Below are 12,790 nucleotides of genomic sequence, written 5' to 3' on the forward strand. Positions count from 1 at the left end.
TCCTGGGAGAAAGAAGCAGAGGCAGAGAGCTGCCCGTCATAAAGCTGCCAGATCAGACATGCTGAATCTTTCCCACTAAGCCAAGACCTTGTGGTGCTACACAGATAATTAGAAATGGGTTGAATCAATATGTGAGAATTAGCCAATAAGAGGCTGAAACTAATGGGCCAGGCAGTGTTTAAATGAATACAGTTTCCATGTAATTATTTCGGATAAAGCTAGCCGGGAGCCAGGTGGCGGGACACAGCCTGCCGCTTCATTTACATATATATATATATATATATATATATATATACATATATATATTTCCATATGTATGCAAATAAGTATTTCAATAAAAAAAGAAATGGAGAAATAACTTGAGTGCTCTTTTAAGGGCTAACCATGTCACCACTTACTAAATATGCCACTCTTGAGAGTAAAAGACACATTCTTTTTAAAAGCATTTTGTCATTTTTTTTCAATTAGTAAAAGGCATCTCCCTAAAATAATGAGAGAAAATAAACCTGCCATCCAATCGCTTGCTTCTGTCAAATATTTGTTTAGTTAAATGAAGAATTAAGAATACTATTTGAACTTAAAAAACAAACCAATAACAGAAGGCATACGAGATCATCAAGATGACTCAGCAAATAGTACTTTCTTGTAAGTGTGACAGGTACAGTTCAAGCCCTATAACAAGAGAATTGACATCACAAAGAAATTGTTCTCTGACATCCAGGTACTTGCCATGGCACACAAACCCCCAAAACATATAATGCACACACACATGCATCATACACAGATAGAGACTGAGAGAAAGAAGAGGGTGGAGAGATAGAAGAAGACAGAGAGAATAACAAATATAAATAAAACTTTAAAAGCATGCAAAAGATGTATGAAGATAGATTATACTTGGGTTTATAAAATAATTTTAATAAATTTGAATTTATTTAAATCATAATTTTTCTTTGATAAAACAAAACTAAAAAATCTCAAGAGAAATGATTAAAATTCCTAAAACTTCCAATTAAGTTTGTGCCTATTCCTAACTTATGAGTCAGAAGAAGCATCTGATGAGAACTCAGAGAATATTTTGCAACTGATGCAAAGGTGGAGAAGCAAGAGCCAAGACCTTGTATAAGGTAATGAAAGTGGGGGCTTAATCCTAGGCTTCATGTAAATTAGGTGAGAACAAACACTTCTATAAAATCCTGGCTCTGAAAGCAGTGGTATTAAAGGTAGAAAAACAATAGGAAGAAATAATATAAACTAACACATATTACCAATGACACAGAAAACCTCACGTAGTGTCCTAGACTTTTTTCTTTTTATTGAAAATAATTTTTTTCTCTTGTACTATATCCTGATCACACCCTCACCAAACTCCTTCTAGTTTCTTCTATCCTACCCTCCCATTTGGAGTCACTCCATTTCTGCCTCTTATTTAAAAACAAACAAACAAACAAACAAACAAACAAAAAACAGACCTGTAAAGGCTAATAATAAATAAAATATAATGAGATAGAATAAAAACTAAAACATCATAATAGGAAAAAACAAACAATGAAAAGAAAGTCAAGAAAAGCCACAATTAGAAGATATCCGATCATTCGTACAGTCAGGAATCCCATAGAAACACTAAACTGGAAGTTATAATATATATAACAAGGACCTGTGAGTAAAATGGGAGAGAGAGAAGCCCAAAAGCAATGTTTATGTTATCTTTTATCTTTAATCACTATTTTGAATTTAAATTAATTCAGACAATTATTGCACCACTATCTAAGTTTTTAATTATGTGTATCCTATCTGTATCAATGCAAGATGATTACATACTTCTGAAGGTTCTTGTTGATAAAATGTAGGGAAAATTCAGAAGTTCTATCTGTATAAGTGAATAGTAAAATCACATTAAAAGTGTAGTTTTGGACAAATCCTGATGATTGACCAGATTTTCTAACCAACTAAGTGAGCCCAGACTCCTTCATATCATCTTACAGGACATATCATCTAGATTTTTGTTTCAACATATTTACAGATTGTTGCATATTTTGAACCTTTGAGTCATTTCACATCAAGAAACCAAATATGGAAAGTTACTGTGGTTTTTATGAGCTGTTCAGCCTGCGTTTATCTTTGGGTTCTATCACTAGCAAAAGGTATAAAGGTAAGCCTCTCCTCAGAAGTGAAAATGATAGGGTAGATGTCTAAGGGTACCTCAATATGCTATATTTAGAAAAGATAAAAGGAATATGAATAGGCTAAATTTACCTATGTATGATTGGTATCACACATTAAGTAATACAAGAAAATATAATGATGTAGCATAACTACAAGAAAAATATTTCTACATACTATCATTGTTTTAATGTAGAAAAGTGAATTAATAAAATGAATAAATATATATTTCTTAAATAACTTTCCACTTCAGAGGCAAAGGGAAAACAAACACTGAAAAATGGGCAGAGCAGACATGGAGCTAGAAATAACATTAGAGGAGAAAATTTGTCTGTTTCATTACACTGTCAAAGAATTAAGAGGAAATTGTAAAGAAGATAGAATCATTACTTTACTAATTTTAACAATTGTGATATGTGATACATGCACAAAAATAAAATGAAAAGTTATGTGCAGTTCATTGATTTAATACAAAATGAATACCTATGTACTCATCCCCCAAACCCTGAAGTTGCTCATTCCCAGCCTTCCTAAAGTCTGTAATTTGATCCTCTTTTAAAGTATAACTCCTTTCCCAACCCTCAAAGCCATTAGTATGATTGATAATATTGTGTACTTAATGAAGATATGTTTTTAATGCACATATACTTTGCTAAATAAGGATTCATATTTGCCTATTTCACAACATTGTTTGATTAAAGTAAGACAATATTATATAAACAGTTCTTTTATTCCTTCAAAATCATACCTGGAAGATTGAGCCATGCTTCCCTAATTTGCCATACTAAGTTATTGTTTAAAGATAAACACATTTTGATATCATTTTCTCACCTGAAATACATTCTAAACTCTGAGTTTAAATCTGGACACCTTAGCCATTCTAGTAAATTTATTGAGAATTTATTTTCTGTACTAAATATGTTTCTGGGAGCCATGGGTGGTGACATAAGCCTATGATGCTGACATCCATGGGAAGGAAGAAAACTAAAGGCAAGTTCAAGGCCATCTTAGGCTAATCAAGAAGAGCTTGTCTCTAAAACACAAACACACACAAACAAAGTTGTTTTGATCTTCCAGACTTACTGTTAGTCTGGCTGCAGGAGTCTCTCCTCCCAGCTGAATACCATCTCTTCACTTCACTTTTAAGCCTGACACAGGGTCCCAGTAACTTTTTCTGAAGACCCATTTTAGCCTACATCTACCTCACTTACCAGTAGAATAGATCTCCACCAGGCACCCAATTACAACAGAACTTGGCTGTAACCTAGGGAAGCTACAGCTACCACACTTGGCTAGGACCCAGAGTTGGCAACAGCAACCAAAAAGAGAGCATTCATCTAACAAAGACAAAACAAGATGTCTATACTAGGAAACACTTCAAATATTCTAGCCCAGATGCCTAGATGCCAGCGCAAATTCAATACAAACAATGAAAAAAGAAGTTAATTCTTTGAGAAAACCAATAAGATTAGCAAAACTTTGACCAAATTATTTAAATGGTGGAGTCAAGATCCAAATTAATAAAATTAGAGATGCAAAGAGAGTCATTGCAACAAGCACTATGGAAATTCAAAGTATCATAAGCGCATACTTTAAAAATTACCACATTGGAAAACTTAAAAAGAAATAAATGAACTTTTTAATATATATTAGCTGCCAAAGTTAAATCAAGATCAAATAAGCAGTTTAAACAGATCTATATACCCTAGGGAAATAGAAATAGTAATTAAATATCCTCCAAAGCAAAAAGTTCATGACCAGGTAGATTCAGAGAAGAATGCTACCAGACCTTTAAAGAACTTGGAAACTGAGAGGCTATAGTCTAATTCCTTTTACAAAGTGGCTATTGCCCTAATATCAAAACCACACAAAGACCCAACAAAAGAGAGAATTACACACCAATACCTCTCATAAAAATAGATACGAAGTCTAAGCAAGATATTTCAAACAAAATTAAAGAACATATCAGAAAGATTGTTCATCATAATCAAGTGACTTCTTCCCAGATATGCAGAAATGATTAAACATATGTAAATAAATAAGAAAAATCCACAGCATAAAGAGACTAAAAGATAAACAGGCAAAAAGACTAAAAACCACTTAATCATCTCAGTAGAAGTAGAAAACCTTTGACAAAATCTAACACGTCTTCATGATCAAAAGTCCTGGGGAGACTCTGGATAAAAGAGATATATCTCATTATAATAAAAGTAATTTATAACAAGTCTACACCTTTTAAACAAAGTAATTGAAATGTTGGCTAGAGCAATAAGGCAACTGAGGGAGATCAGTTGGTTCACCCACTGAGACAGTGTGCTTGATCTAAGGGGAGCTCACCAAATCCAAATGCACAGGAAATGAAGAGCATGTGATCAAACCAGACTCTCTGAATGTGGCTACCAATGGGGGCCAACTGAGAAGCCATCCATAATGACACTGGGACCTGTTTCTACTTCATGTACTGGCTTGGGACCCTGGTCTATTTGGATGCATACCTTCCTAGGTTGGATGGAGGGTGGAGGGCGTTGGACTTCCCACAAGGCAGGGTACCCTGCCCTCTCTTAAAGAGGCAGGGGGACAGAGGAGGGGAAGTGGGGAGAAGGAGGGGAATGGGAGGAAGGGTCGAAGTATAAATTTTTGAATGAAAAACTTAAAAAAATAGAAAGGATGGAGTCAAAATATCTTTATTCGAGGTGACACACTTTTATATTTAAAAGATTATAAAGATTTTACAAGGAAATTTCTACAGCTAATAAACACTTTTAGCAAAGTTACAGGACATAAAGCTAACACACACTAAAATGCACATAATTCAGTGTATAAATATACACATCTGGGTTTATTTAACTTCTCTCATCTAGACTGATTGCAGTCCCTGTAATAGCCAAAGACCACTTAACAAAACCCCAATACCAGACATAAGAAGCCCTCAGTTGAGTTATTGGCCAGTGTTCTCCAATAGACTCCCAAAAAAGACAGCCTATTGTTTTTGCTCTTGGTTACCACCAGAGGTTGAAGGTAAGTCCCTATTGCTATACCAGACATTTTAGAAACAGGGCCCCGAGGCCTCTTAGCTGGAGCTACCATGAACTCCCTCTCCCTAAGAACTAACCTCCATTAATAGCAGAAAGCACCATTCAAGCTTCCAAGTGAGAGAGGGAACCACCACTCTGATGAAGTTGTGACCCCTATGGACCACATCAGTGATTAGCATGGCACAATAATCTTATGGATTCAGTAGTGGCACAAGTATCTTGGTGGTAGCCACCTACTCTCTCATTGAATTTAAGACCTGCTCAACAAGACAGATACCTTGTGCAGTACTGAAAACCTAGCTAATTTTCCAGAGCTAATAAAATGATGGGTATTGCAAGAGGATCTAAAATCACAGAGACTCTAGGGCCCTGTCCTCCCTGTTCCTTGAGGTCAAAACACAGGATGCAAGTAATGTTTACGCTAACCAGCTAAGCTTCCTGCTAAGTTCTGTTCTTGCTTCTGCTACAGCCTGGTACTTTAGCCTAAGGGATCTATATTGCTTTAAAATGGTAATTTCTCAACCAGCCTAAAAGAAGCTCAGGGCCAAGGTCCATCTAACCTGTCTGACATTGCCTTGCACCCTCGACCACCTGCCTGAGGCCAGTTTCCCCAGCCCCCTCTGGGTGGGAGGAGTTTTCCTTTACTGGGGCCAAAGGTATTTAACCCTGATCAAGTTGAATAAATTGGGCATTCTCTTCTTGAGGATGACTGGAACTCTGTATCTGTGTGTGTGCTTCTTGTGTTTCAACCCCTAGGACAATATGGAACTCGTGGGAGGTGGGTGGCGCGGAACAGCGACCCCTACAAGAGACCCACAGCTGGACTATGTGCAGAGATGAGAGACTTGGAGCACTCTGCTCTAAATGGGATGTCTTTACTAAACTCCTCTCTCCAAAGCTCAGGGATATCTAAGGAAGAGTAGATAGAAAGATTTTAAGAGCCACAGATGGTTGGTGACTCCAAAGAGCTTGTGTCTGCCCTAGAGAGGAGAATTGATGCATTCAAGAGCTCAGGGAGAATGTGGCAGGATGTCAAAGGCCTGCACAGATTCAAACAAGACAAAGTCAATCATGTTAAAAAAAAATTCCACGCTAACCAAGAAGCTCTATGCAGTTGATACCTACTTGGAGAAGGGCTGTCAGTTGTCTTCAATGATGAATCGCTGGGTATGCCAATTGTACTCCAGAGCAGGTCTTATGACCAGAAGAACCTGGCTAATAAGAAACATATTCCATGACTTTTGTCCATTTTGTTTTGTTTTGTACTTTTTGACAAATTGATTTTCTTTTATCTTTTTTGAACTCTATTTTATTATATTTCTTGAGAATGAGGAAACGTGAAGTTGGATAGGTAGAAGTATAGCGAAGATCTTGGAGGAGTTAGGGAAGGGGAGGATGATTATCAAAATATATTGTGTGGAAATAAATTAAATAAAAATTTGCAAAGTAAAATTCTATGAAAGAAAAAGACAAACGAGCAAAAATTAAAGGTAGAAAATTATTTCTGCTTAGAACTCCCAAATAAATGAGAGACTATAGGTTTTTGTTTCAGGTCACTGAAGCTTATTTTTAAAAAGGTAAAATAAATAATGAACGAATAGAAAATTTAAATCTACAATTGGAAAAATTTTCTTGTCAAGGTCAGACAGTATGCATTTTAGGTTTTGAAGTTTGTATTATATCTCTCAACAATATCCAGACTGTACAGACTGATGTAGTGAAGGTAGCTACAACAACATGTTAAAGATATGGCTAACAAAATTTTATTTATACAAACCGATATATATGTCATTAGTATATATCTAATATATAATCGGATGTAAATATATATGTATGAGTGCATGCATGTATATGTGCGTGCACACACACACACATATATATACTATCCAGATAAGATAAATTAAGACTGACAGATACAACCCCAAGAAAGGCAGAGTCCTGCCAGACACCGGCAGCACAGGGGCCGAACCTGCAGCCAGGGATTGGCGCACACTAGGCCGCCAGGCGCCCTGAGCCCACAGTGCAGCACCAAGATTGTGTCCTGGTGCCAGGAGGACAGTGTGTCAGTAAGCTGAGAGGGAAACTGAGGCAAGATATCAGGCCGGAGTGGGAAGAAGAAAATGTCCAAGCTGTCCCGGTCAGCCAGGGCCGGTGTCATCTTTCCAGTAGATTGGTTGATGCATTACCTGAAAAAAGGGGCATTCAAGTACCGATCGGCATTGGTGTTCCTGTCTACATGGCCGCCGTCATTTTGAACCTGGCAGTGGAAATCCTAGAGTTGGCTGGCAGTGCTGTGAGGGACAACAAGAAGGCCTGGTTAGCCCCCCAGACACAACATCCTGCTAGCCATCGCCAACGATGAGGAGCTCAACCAGTTGTTGAAGGGAGTGACCATCGCCAGGGAGGGTGCCCTGCCGAGAACGAGGAACCAAATGATCCTCTTGCTACCCCCAGAGAAAAGAGGAAGGAAGGCCGCATCAGGCGAGAAGGGGGTAAGAAATCCAAGGCCGCCAAGCCACGGACGTTCAAGAAGTCCAAATCAAAGGACAGCTATAAAGAAGGAACATCAAATTCCACTTCAGAAGATGGGCCTGCGGATGGTTTCACCATCTTGTCTTTCAAGAGCCTCGTTCTGGGGCAGAAAATATCGCTGACCCAAAGTGACATCAGCCATATTGGCTCTATGAAGGTGGAGGGCATCTTCCACCCAACCCCAGCCGAAATCGACCTCAAGGAAAAGATAGGTAAAGCCTTGGAAGAGGCTGGGGGTAAATAATTCTTAGAAACATAAAGGAACTTCGCAAATCCCAAGGCCCTTTGGACGTGGTGGAAGCCGCCGTCAGCCAATCCAGTGGACTCGCAGCCAAATTTGTCACCCATTGTCACATCCCCCAATGGAGCTCTGACAAATGTGAAGAACAGCTGGAAGAGACCATCAAAAACTGCCTGTCCGCAGCAGAGGACAAGAAGCTTAAATCCGTCGCCTTCCTGTCTTTTCCCAGCTGCAGAAACTGCTTTCCCAAACAGAGGGCCACCCAGTCGACCCTCAAAGCCATGTCAGCCCCCTTCCATGACACTGGTGTTCGACAGCGATAGCATCAGCGTCTACGTACAGGAGATGATCAAACTGGACACTAAGTACCTCTTCAGTTACTTAGTCAGGGTCACGTCACAAGAGAGGGTTTGAGGACGGGTGACGTGACAGGGGAGCAGAGGGCGGCTAAGACAGGAGCAGAGACTGCAGACTAGGTCCCGACTGCCTGGGAAAGAGGCCCAGCGCATTTTATATTCTCTTTACAAAAGTCCTCTTCCGAAATTAACCAGATCCACCAAGGGTTTTTTCCATGTGTTATCTTTCTGTTGTTTTAGAACTTTAAAAAAAAAAAACAAAAAAACCATAAAAATAGACCTTGTTTAGATTTATAGCATTGACTTTCTCTCTCTCTCTCTCTCTCTCTCTCACACACACACACACACACACACACACACAACACACACACATACACACACAACGTTTTTCAAAGTTCTTAAGTGTTTGGTTCCTTTTTTTTCCAAGTCAGAAGGGCATGAAAGCCACTTGAGTGTATTGGCTGTCTCCCCCAGTGGAGAGAAGACGGGAAGGACATCTTAGGGTGCTTTTCTCTTCTGTTGTAGGCTCCCCTCCCCGACCCCTAAAATATTTGTAACTACACCAAAACGAATTTTGCCTTGGGAGTTTTGTTTGGTTTTGTTTTTTTTAAAGAAAAAGAAAAATGAAAGGAAAAAAAATAAAAGATTCTGTGTCTTTCTAATATATATATTTTATATATATTATATTATATATACAGACACACACACACACACACACACACACACACACACACACATATATATATATATATATATATAAATTAGGACCTTGTTGAATATGTACAGAAAGTCAGGGTGGTATCTACATGAGAACACAGTCAGAGGCCAGAACACAGCTTTGATACTCACTCCTTAGGAGCCATTCACATTGCTTTTTGAAACAGGGTCTCTGTCTTCAGTATCAGGCTTGCTGATTGTAATATAGAAGCTGGCAAGTGAGCCTGTCTCTCCACACCCAGTGTTGGGTTAAAAATATTAATTAAAAATTAGAGTTTTTTCCCACACTAAAAAAAAATGGAAGATGCAATTACAGTAAAGAAAGTCAGGCTTCTGTATGATTATGTAATTCAAGATATAAAAATGAAACAACTAAATGAAGAGATAATCAACCAAGATTGGCACACTGCTAATCATCATTTTGATCCTGTGCCAATGCTATATTTAAGGAGATTCAAGGAAGTGATAGTCTCATATAGCATACATTCACCTTTTATAAAGCAAGTATTAAAGTTGTGGTTAGTTTTAATAGAATTATCTCTAAAGACTGGACAGATTTGGTTAAATCTATTTTAGATCCTGTTCCACAATTTTAATGGGGTGCCTGGATCAGAGAAGAGGCTAAGACTACTGAACAACAGTGTAAACCTAGAGGGAGGGAAATCTCTCAAGATCAACTTCTTGGAGAAGGATATTATGCTACTGTAGAAAGGCAATCTTTATATAATGACCATGCTCTGGCTTGATGCCGCACAGAAGCTTTGAATGCTTGGGACAGAATTTCAGAAATAGAAAAGAAAATTGAATCATTTACTAAAGTTATACAGGGTCCAAAGGAAGCCTTCATGGAACTCTTTCAAAGATTGACTTCAGCAGTAAATAGAATGATATTCAGAAACTAAGCAAATAATAATTAAATTGCTGACATTTAAAAATGCTAATGCTCAGTGCAAAAAGATAATTAGGCCATTAATGACAAGGTCAGCATCCTTGGAAGAATGGACTTGAGATACAATTAATATTGAATGTCAGGAGCATGATGATGCTTGCATAGGAGAGGTAATTTCCAGAGTTTTGAGGAAAAAAAAAGTCGAAATCTCAAATGTTATAATTGCGGCAAACAAAGTCACCTTAAAAGGGATTGCAAACAGGTTGTTCCTAGAAACAAGGTTTATTCTAAATATAATCCATTCAGAATACTCCTCCCTTCTGGATTATGCAGAAGGTATGGCAAAGAGAGGCATTGGACTAATGAATGTAGATGAACATTAGATATTTCGGGACACCCTCTGCAATCATAGAACTCCTTGAGGGGCATTTCACAAAATCTGGTTCAGTCAATTCCTGCCATCATAAAGTACTTCCAAGAGAAATTAAAGAATCTAATAGCTATTGTAAGAAACCAAACTGCTAACCAGGTGATGGTGGCCCATGCCTTTAATCCCAGCATTCTGGAGGCAGAAACAGGCTGCAAGTTTGAGGACCGCTTGATCTACAAGAACTAGTTCCAGGACAGGCTTTAAAGTTACAGAAAAACCCTGTCTTGAAAAAACAAAACAAATACTGCTCTGTATAATGAAGCAGCTATAGAATACAGAACAAAAAAATCAGGAGATACCATAAAGTTATTATTTTGGAAAACTTCTGTAAATGAATAAAGAACAAATTTAAAATTGCAAATAAATGACATTGTCATTGAAGGACTGGTAGACACAGGTACAGATGTAAAAACAATTTCACCAGAATCAAGACATCCAAATTGTCCTCTTTAGGAGTTAAATGTTCAGTTTTTAGGAATGGAAACTTTATCTCAGGAAAAGCAGAACATGAAATGGATTAAATGTATACAGTCAGAAGGAGAGAGAGGATAATTAAAGTCATATGTTGCTAATATAGCAATGAATTTGTGGGGGCCTGATTTGTTTCAGCACTAGAATACTGAGATTAACATTTCCCCAATTTTCTAAACAAACCATAAACTAACAAATGTTTCTGACAAAATCTTAGAAGATATTATAAAGAACAGTCACTGACCATTCATGTTGTACAAGAAGAGGGCATAACAGCTATTGATCTTCCAAAGACACCAGCATCCCTATCTTTAAAATGGTTGCATACAAACCTGTATGGGTTAATCAGTGGTCTTTAACAATAGAGAAACTGAAGGCTTTATTACAGCTAGTACAAGAGCATCTAAATGTTCAGCGTATTGAAGAATCAACCAGTCCTTGAAATTTTTCTGTATTTATTATTAAAAAGAAATCTGGAAAACGTGGTATGGTAACAAATCTTAGAGCTGTTAATAAGGTGATTCAGCCAATGGACTCTCTACAGTTTTGCATTCTTTTTCCTTTTCTATTACCTAAAGATGGCCTCTAACAGTTAATTATTTAAAATATTGCTTCTTTATTATACCTTTACAAAAAAAATAAAGAGCAATTTACCTTCATGGTGCCTTCTTATAGTAATTCTCAACCTGCTGAGATATCAACAGAAGATTCTCCACAGAGAATGTTAAATAGCCACATATTGTGCCAATATTTTGTAAGTCAGTCATTGGAAATAATACATAAGTAATTTCCTCAAGACACACAAAAGAGTGACTACCAAATCTTGTCAAGACAAAACAGAACAGTCTTTCAAAATTCTTAGTTCATAGAAAAGTCTGCAGAATATTCTAGGCCTTTAGACTAAATATGGATGTTCCAAAGCTGCAGAGGAACTTTGGATGACTGTCCAGTCATTCAGCTGTTTCTGTCATTGCTCATATTTTTAAGAATTCCCTTGCTTGCACTTCCTGCTTACTCAATATTCCTTCTCAAGTCTCCGAGGTAGTTAAAGACTAGGTAATTATTGTTTTCCTTGTTTACAAGACTCATAAAAGACATTCACTAAAAAATATAAAGTGTATAAGGTTGAAAGATATCAAAGTATATCTTTTGCACTACAAGTTACGATAGAAAGTAAATTATGTTTAAGACTTTGGACTCTCCGAGATGGGATAGATAATGGAGCCTTATCTCTGATTAGACATTGTTGATGTACTTCTTGCCTATTCAACTATATTTTGTTTATGTTCTAACAAATAAATCTTACCTGAAGTTCAGAGTGCAAGGCTAGACACACTAGTCAGGCATACAGGCCAGGCAGTGGTGGCACACTCCTTTAATTCCAGCAGCTGCACTAATTAGCCATAGAAGCCTGGAGGTGGTGGTTCATGCCTTCAGTACCAGCACTAGAGAGGAATATAAGACTGGATGATACAGGAACTTGCTTTCTTTTCAGTTGGAAAATTTTATGGAGATAAGAGCTCTCTAGTTGCTTGGCTGCTTTGCTTTTCTGATCTTTAGCTTGAACCACAATTTTTAACATTTATATTGTTGACTCTGGATTTTTGTTAGTCATGTAACACCTACCACTTGTGAGTATTAGCTCTACATTTTAAGTCTAAATGTAGTCCTTTGTTTTTATGTTTTCTCACTCATTTGTCTATCAGGGTCATTAACTATTAGCTAAACCTCTATGTTAATTTTATTTTCAAATCCTGGGTTTTATCAATAAATAGATTTCTTATATACTAGATTTTACATAATGTAAAAGAAAGTAACATCTACCCAGAATAGTACCTACCCATTCAAGAAGGCCTTTAAATTAGCACCAAAAAATAAAAACAGGCTATCACAAGGATGATTATATTAATAACAATGATGCCTGAAAACCCATGCTTACTCAGTAGGAAAAGCAGGACT

The 12,790-nt window shown here is 37.3% G+C and overlaps 1 pseudogene; it reads left to right on the forward strand.

The window, feature by feature from the left end:
- Positions 1–6,266: 6,266 nt before the first annotated feature.
- On the forward strand, positions 6,267–8,382 carry LOC125414292 (core histone macro-H2A.2 pseudogene; annotated as a pseudogene).
- The last annotated feature ends 4,408 nt before the right edge of the window (positions 8,383–12,790 follow it).

Source organism: Myodes glareolus, chromosome 23 (assembly GCF_982192425.1).
Source record: "Myodes glareolus chromosome 23, mMyoGla1.1, whole genome shotgun sequence".
NCBI classification, from domain to species: domain Eukaryota; kingdom Metazoa; phylum Chordata; class Mammalia; order Rodentia; family Cricetidae; genus Myodes; species Myodes glareolus.